Below are 13,041 nucleotides of genomic sequence, written 5' to 3'. Positions count from 1 at the left end.
CCTCGGAGGATGAAAGGAAAAAGTGAGTGAAATTCACTCATTCAAGACTGATAGATTGCAGGAGACAAGAACAAAGGTTGAGTCAAGAATGATGCCTAGATTTTGGGCTCAGGCAACTGTTTGGAAGAAAATGCTATTTGTTGAGATAAGGAAGTCTGGGGGAGAAACAGAGTGGAGACACAGGGAACATCAAGTTCCTTTTCACACAAGTCAAAGCTGAGAAACTTGTAAGACATCCAGATAGAGATGTCAAGTAGACCGTGGGTTATATAAGTCTGCAGCTCAAATAAGATGTCTGGTTTCAAATTATAAATTAGGGAGTCATCAAAATGATAGTGTTTAAATCCATGGGGATAAATTAGATCATCTAGAGAGAGGGAAAAGAAGGGAGGGGAGGAGAAGGAGAAGAAGCTAGGTCTAAAGAACTCTAAAAAAATGCAAGCATTTAGATAGCAAGTGAAAAAGTCAGCAAGGCAGAACTGGCCAAAGCAGCAGGAGGAGAATCAGGAGAGAGTGTTATCTCAGAGGCCAGGAAAAGAAAATGACTAAAAACAGAAGAAAGTGGTCCACTGTGCCAAACGCTCCTGAGATATAAATCTCAGTTTGCCTCTGTGTTACCAGATGAGCTGTGTGAATAAAGATATCCAGCACGCACTGGTCAGGGTTAAAGGGAGGTGCCCAAGTGTGAGCAGGGGAGTTGGTCAGAAAGGTTGTTCTGACCCCAACTGAGTAGGGGGCCACAGAGCCATTCCAGAGGGCAGGCAGGCACCGATGCACCTACCCTTAGACAGACAAGAGGTCAGTAAAGGTGTAGCAAAGTCAAGATCAATCTACCCTAGAGTGGCTCTCACTATTAGTTCACAGGGCCAGAAAACTCCATCAGAGACTCCAACATCCATTATAAATAAGCAGGCAGGCAGAGAAAGTCCACTCAAATCGCTGATTAGAGAAATGAACAAAAATTGCTAAAACTGGGAATGTCTTGCTTTACTGTGGAGTCCAACACCAGTCATATCCTTTGGCTTTTGTTCTCTTTCCCATTCCCAGTGCACGGGGTGCTGGGTCACCCAGAGCCAGCTCCCACCAGTTTCCACCAGCTCAGAGATCTGATTGTGCACATATCTTCCCAACTCCATGTTCAGTAACTTCATGTGGGTAGTTGGAAACTTCACGGCCATGGTTGGAAATCAGCAAACACTACTAATTGGGGTTTCCCCCACCCCCCAGAGAGCCAGTTGTTAAATATTTCCAGCACATCACTGAATAGTGTCCTGCAAGATACAACATGTTATGCCAAAACGGGGGAAAACAGTTAAGGTCAAATACTTTCGGTAAACATAAGTTACCTCTCTTGGAGATTCCCAATGCATATTAGTATATTAAAGACTCTGAGAAATCTTTCTATGAAGAAATATATTTAACTTTATTTTTTAACAAAGATTTCCCAAACTTACTTGGCCATAGAACCCCTTTTTGTGGAATATCTGTTACTATCATCTGAAGTTCATGCTGTTTGGGAATTTTCTTTTCTAAATAAAACCAAGCTGCTGGCATTGGAATAGAGGTAGAATCTGGCCATAACAGCTCTGCAGCTCGTTCCCATAGCTATTTGGAGAGGTGTGTGGATGATGAACGTCTGCACTCATTCCTGCGACTGCTGAAAGACACTTATTATTTATGACTTGAGTTCTGGGTGGTGATTGCTGTCATTAATAATGATGGTTTCGCCCCAAGGCTGAGGAGATGGCAGATCTGGAGTCTCTCTCACTCAGCCTGACATTCCTGTGATACAGGAGTCGGGGCTGTAAAGCTCACAGCACTTAGTACCAGCACAGGGAGTGCTTGATTTCAAATTCTTTCCTCATTCAAGAGCAGGCGCTTGGGGGCCTGGGGCAGGGGTCTCTCTCTAACTGTGGAAACCACCGCTGGCTAATAGATTGAATGGGGGAGCTCCTGGGGACTTAGTGGAACAGAACAACTGTGTTCATTAAGAAAGCCAGGAAGCAGCAATGGGGGTCTTGTCCATCGACAACTTGGCAGGACACAAAGTATTTTACCAAAAGGAATCTCACAGCTGGAAGGAGCAGGTGCGGGCAGAGCAGAGCCTGTGCAAAACTGGAGAGAGATTAAGGCAGGAAGGAAATTGGATTTTCCCAAGTTCCAAAGGGGAGGGGTGCACTAGGAGGAGAAAGGGGGGAAGAGAGAGGGAGAGAGGCTGAAATTGATTTAGGACTTGAAATAAATATCCTTCACCAGCAAAGGGGTTGTCATTCTGCATTTTAACAATTTAACAGGCAAAAAGCCCCAGCATTAACTGCACCCACGCCTTCAACAGACAGGGAGATTATCAGTTGCTAAACAGGAAAACTAAAACTAAACAGAAAGTTTTCACATCCTTCATTCCCCAAGAAGCAGGACCTGATGCCAGGAAAAATGTTTCCTGGAGCTCACCCTTCCCTGCCCTTCTACCCCTGCTCTCTCGACAACGGGACAGGCTCCCACCCCTGGACCTAGTGGAGGACCCATGCTGCCCCTCTAGGACAATCGTTAGCAAATGGCAGGTTCTCCCCTGGGCAAAGGAGAAGGGCTGTCCCAGAACCTGAGGAGCAGCAAGGCTTTCCTTCTGAAAAAGAGTTCAACCTGGGGCCATATTTCCACGCCCTCTCCCTCTAACTCCAACCATTCGGAATTAGCGGTTCACTTTTCTGAATGTGATTTAAAGAAAAAAAAAAAACATGAGAAGTTCAACTAGACATGATAACACAATAAGTTATATTTTAAAAACCAATACAGGGTCATGAAGTCTGAAAACAGGATACATGTGCATTCCTGGAAAGGCAGGTGCTTTATCCACATGCTTGTGGATTTATGGGCTGAGAATACAGCCCCCACTTGTAAATACTGAGGGGCCCAGGTCATCCTTTCTCTCCTGGACATTAGCCCCTCCAGATGGGACAGCACAGAGGATTTCAGAAGGGGCTTACCGGGCTTGCATTCAAAGACAATAGAAATTACATTGGGAAAATTCTTGCTATTATTCATATTCAATCTTTAAACAGTGATTGACATTCTACAAAGTAATTCTCACACACATTATTGTATTTAGGCCTCAAAATAATCCCAAGTCAGGTGACATTATTATCCTCATTTTCCAGTTGAAGAAACTGAGGCTCAGAGAGCTTGGGGAGAGCGGGACCCAGGTCACACAGCTGGTAAGCAGATCTGTGTGACTCTAAATCTCCTGCTCCTTCCCCTACCCTTTGCCATAATCCTCTAGAAGGAGGGACCCTAGCAATGTGCCCTACAGGGCTCCAACACAGAGACTTGTGCAGGAGACTGTTTAATTAAGGATGGAGGAGGAGGGTCTCTTTTCCCACCGTCCCTAATGTTGACCCTCAGTAATTACTCCCCAACACACCCCTATCTTTTCCGGCCCCTTGTCTGCACACACTGTACCCTCTTCAGACCTAAATCACAATGAATAGGCCAGATTGCTCAATTTGCTAGGGTGGCTAGAAATGTGCAAAAAGTACAGTCCCAATGCCTAGTCCAGCCCCTTCCTTTCCTTCCCAATGGTCCTGCCAGAAAGCACGGGGCCCCCCTGGGTAGGAAAGTGAAAGAAAAGTGATAGGAAAAATTAAGAAGCATGTACCCAGCAAATATTTTTCGAACTGATTATTCTCCAGACAAGTCCACCCAACACATGGTGTCAGATAGCTTGATCTCTCAGGCTTTCAGCCAGTCCTTACATCCTTCTCATTTTTGTCTGACTCTGTTTCAGGTAGGGCCAGAAGCTGGTTCAGTGCGCCAAATGAAAAAGAGAGACATGCAAATGCCTACGAAAAGAGCACACTTAGTCTTTGCCCCGTGGATCTATCTTTATGCTGCCTCCCTCTCACTGAATTACTTCCTGCATCTTGTCTTCATCCAAGAATCCTCAATGTTTCCCCACTGATTATAGGATTAAATCCAAATTTCTTAGGAAGACATGTCACAATTCCATGCTATTCAGACACTACTCAGGTAGTGCATACACGAATATATGGATGGATGGATGGATAGATGGATGGATGGATGGATGGATGAACAGATGGGTGGGTGGATGGACAGATGGACAGAAGGATGGATGGATGGATGGATGGACAAATGAATAGACGAATGAATGGACAAATGGATCCAATACTCAATTCCCTATAAAAACATTTCCTCAGTTTTCATGGACAAGCAGCAGTCTTCTATCTGCCTGAGAAAAATGGAGGGCCTCGCCCCCTTTTCCTACACATCTCCTTCCCCCATGTGAACACTACATACTACTATTGCCATATAGGTCTCTGTTGTTTTATGGATCATAGTTTAACCCAGCAGCCCAGAGGGGCCAGGGAAAGGGCTATATCCTAAAATGTGAATGACCCTAGAGCCCCAGCTCTAAGACTTCCAGAATTAGTGAACAATGTTGCTCAAATAAGGACACTTCCTTCTCAGGCATCCATTTCCTGTTTTGTGAAATTGAGGCCCTCGGAAATGGACCAGAGATGGGAGCACAAAAGCCTCCTCTTTTTGGGAAACAGGCAATATTCACCATCTAGAAAGTACAGCTGCTAAAAGAGATTTGGAAAATCCTCCCAAGTGTTTGTAAATGCAGTGTGTCCTTGAGTGTGGCCAACAGATCACGACCCCTGCCCAAAGCTGCATGAGAGACTGGCAGAGTTCAAACTGGGCAGCTACTGAAAGGGACCCTGGGTTGTCCAGGTAGACAGTCAAGGTCAACTCACCCCAGCTACGTACTGCTGCTCCGGCAGCTGGGGCCAGGTAGGGGGTTGATCTGAGCAACCTGAGAGAGACACAGTCATTCATTCTCCCTCTGATTCCCTAACCCTTGATATCTCTGGGCCATAGACACATTCTCTTCCATGGGCAAATTTACCTGATGTCTCTCTTTTATCATTCTACATCTTTTTAGTCATCCTAATGAAGAGCCCTGAGGACTATTTGCTGCTCATGAGAGCAAGCTCCAGAGTGACCCAGCATGGGAAAGACAACCAACCCTCAGTGGCTTTAAGAAGGAAAGGGGCAGTGAGCAGAGGAATGTGGACAGCTGGAGAAGGCAAAGAAACGGATTCCCCCCAAAACCCCCCGGCAGGAATGCAGCCCTGCCAATACGTTGGTTTTAGCCTAGTGAGTGAGGCCATTTCAGACCCTCACCTCCAGAACTGCGAGATAATGACTTTGTGTTATTTTAAGCTGCTAACTGTGTAATTGGTTACAACAGCAACAGGAAATTAATACATCATATATATGAAGGAATTAAGATGTAATAAAAGTAGTATTTTAAATAACTGGGAAAGAACTGTTACAGTCAGTAAAAGATAGACAATTAGCTAGTCATCTGGTTAAAAAGTTTAACAAAACCGGACTTCTATGCCGTGTGATTCACAAAAATAAAGTCCAGATGGATTAGAACCTTAACAGTATACACATAAAAGAATTGGAAGAAAATATGGGAGAATGTGTTTATGACTTTGGGATAGGGAACAGGAAAGACAGAACTAAAAAATTAATAAAGTTTATACTATTAAAATATAAAACATTTTATACAGAAGACATCATAAACAAAATCAAAAAAACAAGCAAAAAAAATGGGACATCCATATAAGGAAATCTTTGAATGTTTTTTTTTTTTCTTGACAGTGGGTGTGAATTACTTCACTAATTAAAAACAAAAAAGAAAAAAAGGTGGAAAGAGTCTTCTCTATTATTGTCTTTTCTTCCCAGGAATGAAATTGGAATAAAAGGGAAGTCTGTCCGAAACCAAAACACCATGAGAACACAAGCCTGCGTTTTACTGAAGTAAAGAACAAATTATGATTTCTTGGGGCATTTTCGAACTCAATCTTTCCCACACCCTTCAGCTCCTCTTCTGTGCAGACACCTGTGGCGTGAGCTAAGTTCAGCCAGTGTACATAGGAAAGATGCTGAAAGGCCATTTAGGGTCTGCTGAACATGTGGCATAACTGCCTGATTATCCCTTCTTTATCCTCATCTTCCTGGGCACACAGCTAGACTACATTTCCCAGCCTCTCTTTGCAGTGAGCCATGTGGCATGTTTTAGCCAGTGGAATGTGGGCACAGGTGCTCACCCTAGGCCTGACACGTGAAAACCTCACATACTCTACAGTATGTCTTGTTTTGTTGTCTTGACACAGAGGAGTGTGCAAACTTGAAAACCATGCGTTGAAGTTGCAAAGCCATAAAATGGAAAGGACTTGAATGCCCGAATCACTGCCGAGAGAGTCCCCAGTGGTCAGAAACACCCGATTGGGATTTATGCAAACTAGAAAAACAGTGATACTGTATTTGAGGCTTTATATACATTTTTGAGCTCATGTTTGTTTCAGTAGCTAGTATTAACTCAACTAACTCAGAATCCAACCTGACCTTCTTTGGCAAATTTCTTGGTCTGACACCTCCTCAGCAGCCCAGCTGAGCCAACTGGTAAGCTAATGACTTCAGGGGCAAACCCATCCTTCCGTCCTTGGCTTCATGCTTCCCTGGGCTGGGACTCTGCAAGCCACAGTTCTGCTTTGCCCGCCGTTAAGCTGTGCTTTAGGGAACACTAGAGGGAGACTTGCAAGACTGGGAGAAGGGAGGAGGTGTCTGTCTGCTCTTGTCTGTCGCCTTTTCTGTTACATTCCTGCTTCCGTCTCTGGCTGTGTCACTGCACCCTACTTCTCACTCGATACCCCAGCAGCTGCGCTTCATCCCAGTAGCAGCCATTTTTTCCACCGCTCAAAGTAATAGCCTCATTATCTACCTCTGGGAGACCAGCACTTTCTCTTATGTTTTTAAGTTTTAATAATTCCAACCCCTTTCTTGTGTTCCCCCAGCCCTATGGATGGGGCTGCTTCCTGCTCTGTGATGCCTCAGTGTTCCCTTTTCACATTGAGTCCCTAGGTAACAATTCTGTAGGTTAAATTACCTCTGTTAGAAACCACACCAGCTAATTTGTCTCCTGACTGGGCCCTGATGGATACACCAATATATTCCGAGCTGCCTAGAGTTCCTCAGTGGTCCCGATGGTACCAATACTGCAGAATGAGCTAAAGAGAGGACTTTCATCTTTCTCCATCCCGCATCCATTCCTTTCCTACCTTTTGCCGCACCCAGAGAAGAAGTAGAGCACAAAACATGCCCCCTGCCTCCTGCTGACATCCAGCAGACCTCACCCAGGGCGGCTAACTGGAGAAATGAGGACCCAGCAGACCCAAATGGCATCATGTGGACAGCCACGTGTCAGAGCAGAGCAGGGGAGCCACAGAAAGGCACTCCCTGCTGCCACCCTTCAACACCCTGCTTCCAAATGGCCACCCTATCTACCCCTCTGTCTGATCTAGATTCCACAACAGAGTAGGGGACACACAGCCTGGAAAGAAGGGCTGCTGTAAGACTGGAAGCTCCTTAAAGACCATATTTTGTTTGTCAGTGTCCCCCATCCAAGGTACACCACTCTTGAAGGCACAAATATGAGCTTGTGTCCAAATAGCTCTTTAGAGCAGTGGTCCCCAGCCTTTTTGGCACCAGGGACCGGTTTCATGGAAGATAATTTTTCCATTGATGGGGAAGGGGTTGGGGGGAGGCAGAGCTCAGGCAGTGATGCCAGTGATGGGGAGTGGCTGTAAATACAGATGAAGCTCCGTGTTCACCTGCCACTCACCTCCTGCTGTGTGCTCCCCCCCTCCACCCCCATTCCTTAGTTTCACGGGACACAATTTTTCCACAGACAGGGTAGGAGGTCTGCAGTCCGGGAGTCGGAGACAGCAGCTTTAGAGAATGCATGTTTTCATCCATTCTCTTTGCCTTACACACAACAGACATTCAGTAAGGCTGTATGGACTGGACTGGACTTAGATTGGGAGAGAGCCGCCGGCTGAGAAGGCTTACCCTCTTCCCCCAGGGAGAGCTGTGTGTTATCCGCTCCCCTGTACATCCATAGCTCTTGATGCTATTTAAGCCCTCACCCTGCAGAGTTGCAATTTATCTGTTTCCTTGTCTGCCTTCCCAATATACCAAGAACTTCCCAAATACAAAGTCACCATGTATTTTCCATTTTTGTATCTCCAGGAGTGGTACCTCGTAGGTATTCAAAGGACAGGTAAATGAATTAAAGAACAAACTCTAGCCTAATGGAGGGCACTTTCCACCAAAAAGAATTCTATAGCTCTAAGTACGTTAACTTTGAGACAAATAAATGAATAAGAAATGTGGCATCTTAGCTCTCTAAAGGAGCCTAGAGGGGCATCAATTCCACCCTTCCAATGTAGGAAAAAATCCTCCAAAGGATTCCAGATCTGAGTCTTTGATTTAAATCAGAAATCCTGCAATCAAAAGTTTATTACCTGAATAAAACAGTGCATTCCACCATTAGACAGCTTTTATTATTAAAAATGTTCTTCCTTCTAGTCAGCCTAAACCTTCCTTCTGATAACCTCTCTGGACTCTAGTTGCGCCCTCTGGAGAGGACATCACTAAAGTACTCCTAATTCATAGCAGAGATTCTAGAAGATGCCATGTTCCTCCCCCCACCACCCTCCCCAGACCATTTCAGATCTGTTACTTCTGGCAAGTACCTTGCACATCCCACATCCGGGGAGTTCACTTCCCTGCCTTTAGCTGGGATTCTCAGATATCTATCCTAGTCCATTCTGAAGACTACTCATAGGAAAAACACGGCCCATTTTCCTATTTTTGGTCCTAGTGCTGAAAGATCCCAGTTCTCAGCTCCAACTTGAATTTATTTTTCAGTCTCTGTCTCTTCCTTCAGTGAAGAAAGAGAACTTCTCTGGCCCCTGTCCACTCTATAAAGAATAGCTAATTCCTCTCTTTCCCTCCTCCCCCACAGCATGCCCTTGGCAACCCAGCCTTCTCTTTTATGAGCTGATTCATAGGTTCTGAGTGAAAAGAGCCCTTCCTCAAGCACTCGCTACTGCCACGTGTGGGTGAGTCTGCAGTATCCCAGGGACCAATGGAGCCAGGAAGTCGTGACTCTGTGCACTGTGCCAGCATGACCCAGGACACATCATGAGTCCCTTGTGCCCAAAACGTCACCACTTGGACAGCTACGTGTGGGAGCACCACCTCCACTTGGGGACAGAAGGACGTGAGAACCAGCAGGTCCCTCCTGGCAGACCTATTGTGGACTCCAACCCTCCCAGCACCGGCCCCCATGCCGTGAGCTTAATTACTTTGCAAGAGGACAGTTTGTAGCTGGACTTCCTCTTTGTTCTCAGAGAAAGCTGAGAGTGGGCAACAGAACAAAGGCAGGTTTTTGCAGGCAGGAGAGAACCCATGCTGCGAATCTGGGTCTGGGTGCATGTGGGGAGGGGTTTAGGGAGCACGAGGATGGGGTTCAGAGGGAACTAAATCCCCACCTGAGTGTGCAAGCAGCCCCCTAACTGGGCTCCCATTAGACCCAGCCATATCTGAACTGATTTATGGGAGCTTAGAGGAAAAAATGCCTTGGGGGCTTCTTCTTTTGAAAAGGGTCTCCTTTTCTACTTCAGGAAAATGCACTGAGTTGAAAGGGGTGTGAACTTTGTTTTGCTCACCTGATCTAGGGCTTTAAGTCTCATTATTAGAATGTTCCTCTTCATGTCTAGCTTAAATCCCTCAAGCTACTCTGTGAGATGAGCCTTTGGAGACTCATATATGGCTACTGAGGCTTTCTATAATGGAGCAGGATCAGTGGTCCCCTCACTCCTTGGACTCCCCTCTTCACCTGTCTGAGAAGAGACTCCGTTGGCATGCTGACTCTTGAGGTGACGTCATGAGGCCGCCAACATCAGCAAGGGAAGGTCTGTGAGTGTGGGCAGCGTTCCACGCTGAGGAACCTGAACTAGCACAGCCTGCTCCCACAGAGGACTCACACGGCCAACAGGGCTAGGGAGACAGGCAGGGAGAAGACCCAGAAGTGGGGAAGAGGAGAGAAAAGGAGAAAAGTGCAAGGAGAAACTCCCAGGTGCCCATGGAAGACTGGCAATCTGTGAGCTGAAGGCCCCCCAACTCCACAGGTGATGGATCTTCGTGCCTCCCCTCCCACGCCCTGTGCTCTGTGTGTTTGTGGCTATGTGAAATTCTTTTCTTCCTGGAAGGGCCTTCAGCTGCTCTGTTTTCCTCAGGGCACAATGTGCACACATCTGGGTCACAAGACCCTTCCTGTATGTCAAGGTCACTTCCAAATCATCCTTTGGCCTCTTTTCTGCAGAAACGCTCTGTCTTCTTTCAGGGACCAAGGGAGCCAGGAAGCCGTGGCTCTGTGCACTGTGCCAGCCTGCCCCAGGACACATCATGAGTCCCTTGTGCCCAAAACGTCACCACTTGGATGTTGTAAAGAAAGAGGAGGGAAGTAAATGGATGAATTGAATGTCTAATAGGAACTAGGAAATGAGGGAAATGCCTTACATGAATGTTCTCATTTCATCCTCCTAGCCACCCTCAAAAGTGGGTGAAATTTTATCTCCTAAGGGTTAGAACATTTCTCACATTGGAGAGGCAAGTCTAGGGAAGTGGAACAAATTGCCCTGAGTCACAGAGCTGATGAGCAGTGGCTGTCAGATTAAGCCCAGGATCCATCAGACCTCAAAGACAGGGCCTCATGGTACCTCCACCAGCTTCCAGTCTCTTCTGTCAACCCTGGGCCAGCCCCATGTCCCCCACATGCCTTTAGCTCTGCCACCAATTTGAGCACCTCACTTCAATCTGAACATACAGAAAAGACAGATTCATGCAGCCAGTTCGGAAGGTTCCAGATAACTCCTGGCTCTGGGGCCAGACTCATGCAGGAGACTAGAGAGGAGGATGCCAGAAGAGGAGGTGTCTGAATGGAGACTTTAGGCACAGCCCATGAGGCTCAAGAATGAGGAAGGAGCCCCAACTCATCTCATAGCAGATCTTCTGTGGAAATCACAGGGTGTGGTGCCTGTGGCCCAACCCCCATCACTGCCGTCATGGTGTCAGGGAGATGCATTTCCCAAATGTGGTGGGTTCCCAAATCTCCATTTTCCTCGTTAAAGCATACCTGCGAATCCTGGCGAGATCTCTGGGTATATAGAACACTGTGGAGACAATATGGAGTCCTGGAATCACAGACTGTCAAAGCTGGACAGGATCTCAGGGTTCATCTAGCCAAACCTCTGTGTCAGAGCCCCGGGAACTAGCAACCCAGAGAGGGAAGGTGTCCCCCAAGTTGGACTGTGGCACAAGGTGAACTCAGTCCCCGGTGTCCCAGACCAGACGACCTATGTAGATCTACTTCCAGCTCTGAGGTGCTGTGGGGCAGGAGAAACGGCTGCCCCAGGAAGCCAGGATGAACCCCAGCACTCACCCTGATCCAGGAACCAAACATTGCCAGGCTTCCTACCACTCCAGTGTCACCGCTTCCCTGGGACCCAGCCAGAGAGGACTGCTGTTCCCTTCCCGATCACCAGCATCCTAGCAACACAGCCTAGGCTTGTATTCCTCCCTGTTGTTTCTGTGCTGTCCAGGTGGAAGGAGGCAGGAAGAAGACTGTGTATGAGGGAGAGGCACTCAAAATGGCGGCGTGGTAAGTTCAAGGGCAGAGCTGGGGCTCATGGAGTGAGACAGTGAGGCCGAGGTCTCTATGCAGAGCTCCAGGAGAATGAATGACCACTGAGGGGGCCATCCGATGATGGGGACTCTATTTCTCTATCTCTTTGGCTCTAATTTGTAGGGGCCCCTCTTTCAAGGCTCAGGGATCCCCTGACAGACTCTGACTTCAGTTTTTGTTTGTTTTTAATGTCAAGAAAAAAAGGAACTGGAAGTTTAGCTGAGAAGAGGATTTTTTTAGTCCACCTGGGGAAGGCCTAGACCCCTTTGCCAGTGCACTCTCTGCCCAGGTGCCCCTCGTCCTCCTGCGAGCCTGACCCCCGCCTGCGATGCCCTCCCAGCCCACCGAGCAGGCTGGCCCTCCTGGTCCCCAGGGTGTGCGAGCTTCCTCCAAGCGTAGCTGCCACCCACTGGCTTCCATGTCAGGTTATAAAACAGCTGGCCAGCCCACAGTTCCCCCAAACATGCTCAAATATTATCTTACCATGGAGGGGTTATCTGACACACAGATCTTGCTGCGTAGCTCAGAAAAATATCCTGACAGCCACAAAAAGGTAAATAGAGACACCAAACTCACGCCAGCGGGGCCAGCAGCAACACAACCCCTTGCCTGCCAGCTCTGGGACGGTTCTCAAGTGTAAACACTTCTCCTCTTCCTCCTGTTTCCCCCTCTTCTCTCTCTGTTTTCTTTCCTAAGGATTAAAAAAGATTTCATTTTCATTGTTCCGTAGATGGAAAGGGAGGTCTTTCTGAGCCAATGCCAAGCACTCTGTGTTCCTTACGGTTTGGAAATCACTGGAAACACTGTGTCCCCTCCCGGCCAACCATCCCACGCTGAACCCCCAGCCCCTCAGACTTCTCCTATCAGAGCCCCGTGAAGGCTGCTGCAGAAGCAGCGAGTGTTTTTCCAATCCGCCCTGGCCACCTGGCAGCCAGAGAAGGCCCGTGCACACACTGCCTTCCTGTTGGAGATGGGGGCTGAGGGTAGGTGAGCAGGGTAAAAGCTGGAATGAGACTGCAGACATTATGCTGTCTCTCTTCCCTCTTCTGGAGGAAGCAAAGGTATAATATATGTTGAGGGATGGGGCATGGCCAGAAAGAGAGAGCAGAGTCTCGCTGACATCTTGTTACTCCCCATTTGCCCCCACCCCACCCCAGATCCATTTTCTACTCTGTTCTGTGCCTGGGAGGCTGATCCCTGGAAGCTGCTTCCCCCATTGCCTTCGGGCACCTGGCCGGCTGGCAGGGCTCTCCAGGAGGCCACTTACCTGGGGAAGAAGAGCGAGGTCCCTCCTTGCTGTGCTGTGGCAGCGGCCAAGTGCATCCAAAAGCCTGCAGGAGGACACTGTTTCCTCCACTTGCCTCTGCAGCCCAAGAGGTGGTAACAGCTTCCTGCTGCGGCTCGTCTCAGGTGCCTCAACT

The 13,041-nt window shown here is 47.7% G+C and overlaps 1 long non-coding RNA gene across 1 annotated transcript in view; it reads right to left on the bottom strand.

The window, feature by feature from the left end:
* LOC123643444 overlaps positions 1 to 12,261 on the bottom strand; it is a 90,249-nt gene extending 77,988 nt beyond the window's left edge. The window contains exon 1 of the long non-coding RNA XR_006736788.1: positions 12,104 to 12,261. This is a non-coding gene — a long non-coding RNA (uncharacterized LOC123643444). The remainder of the gene's footprint in view (positions 1 to 12,103) is intronic.
* Positions 12,262 to 13,041: the final 780 nt, after the last annotated feature.

The sequence above is a fragment of the Lemur catta genome, chromosome 8 (assembly GCF_020740605.2).
Source record: "Lemur catta isolate mLemCat1 chromosome 8, mLemCat1.pri, whole genome shotgun sequence".
Classification (NCBI taxonomy): Eukaryota; Metazoa; Chordata; class Mammalia; order Primates; family Lemuridae; genus Lemur; species Lemur catta.
Note: the sequence above shows the minus strand (reverse complement) of the source record. Positions and strands in the feature narration are given on the sequence as shown.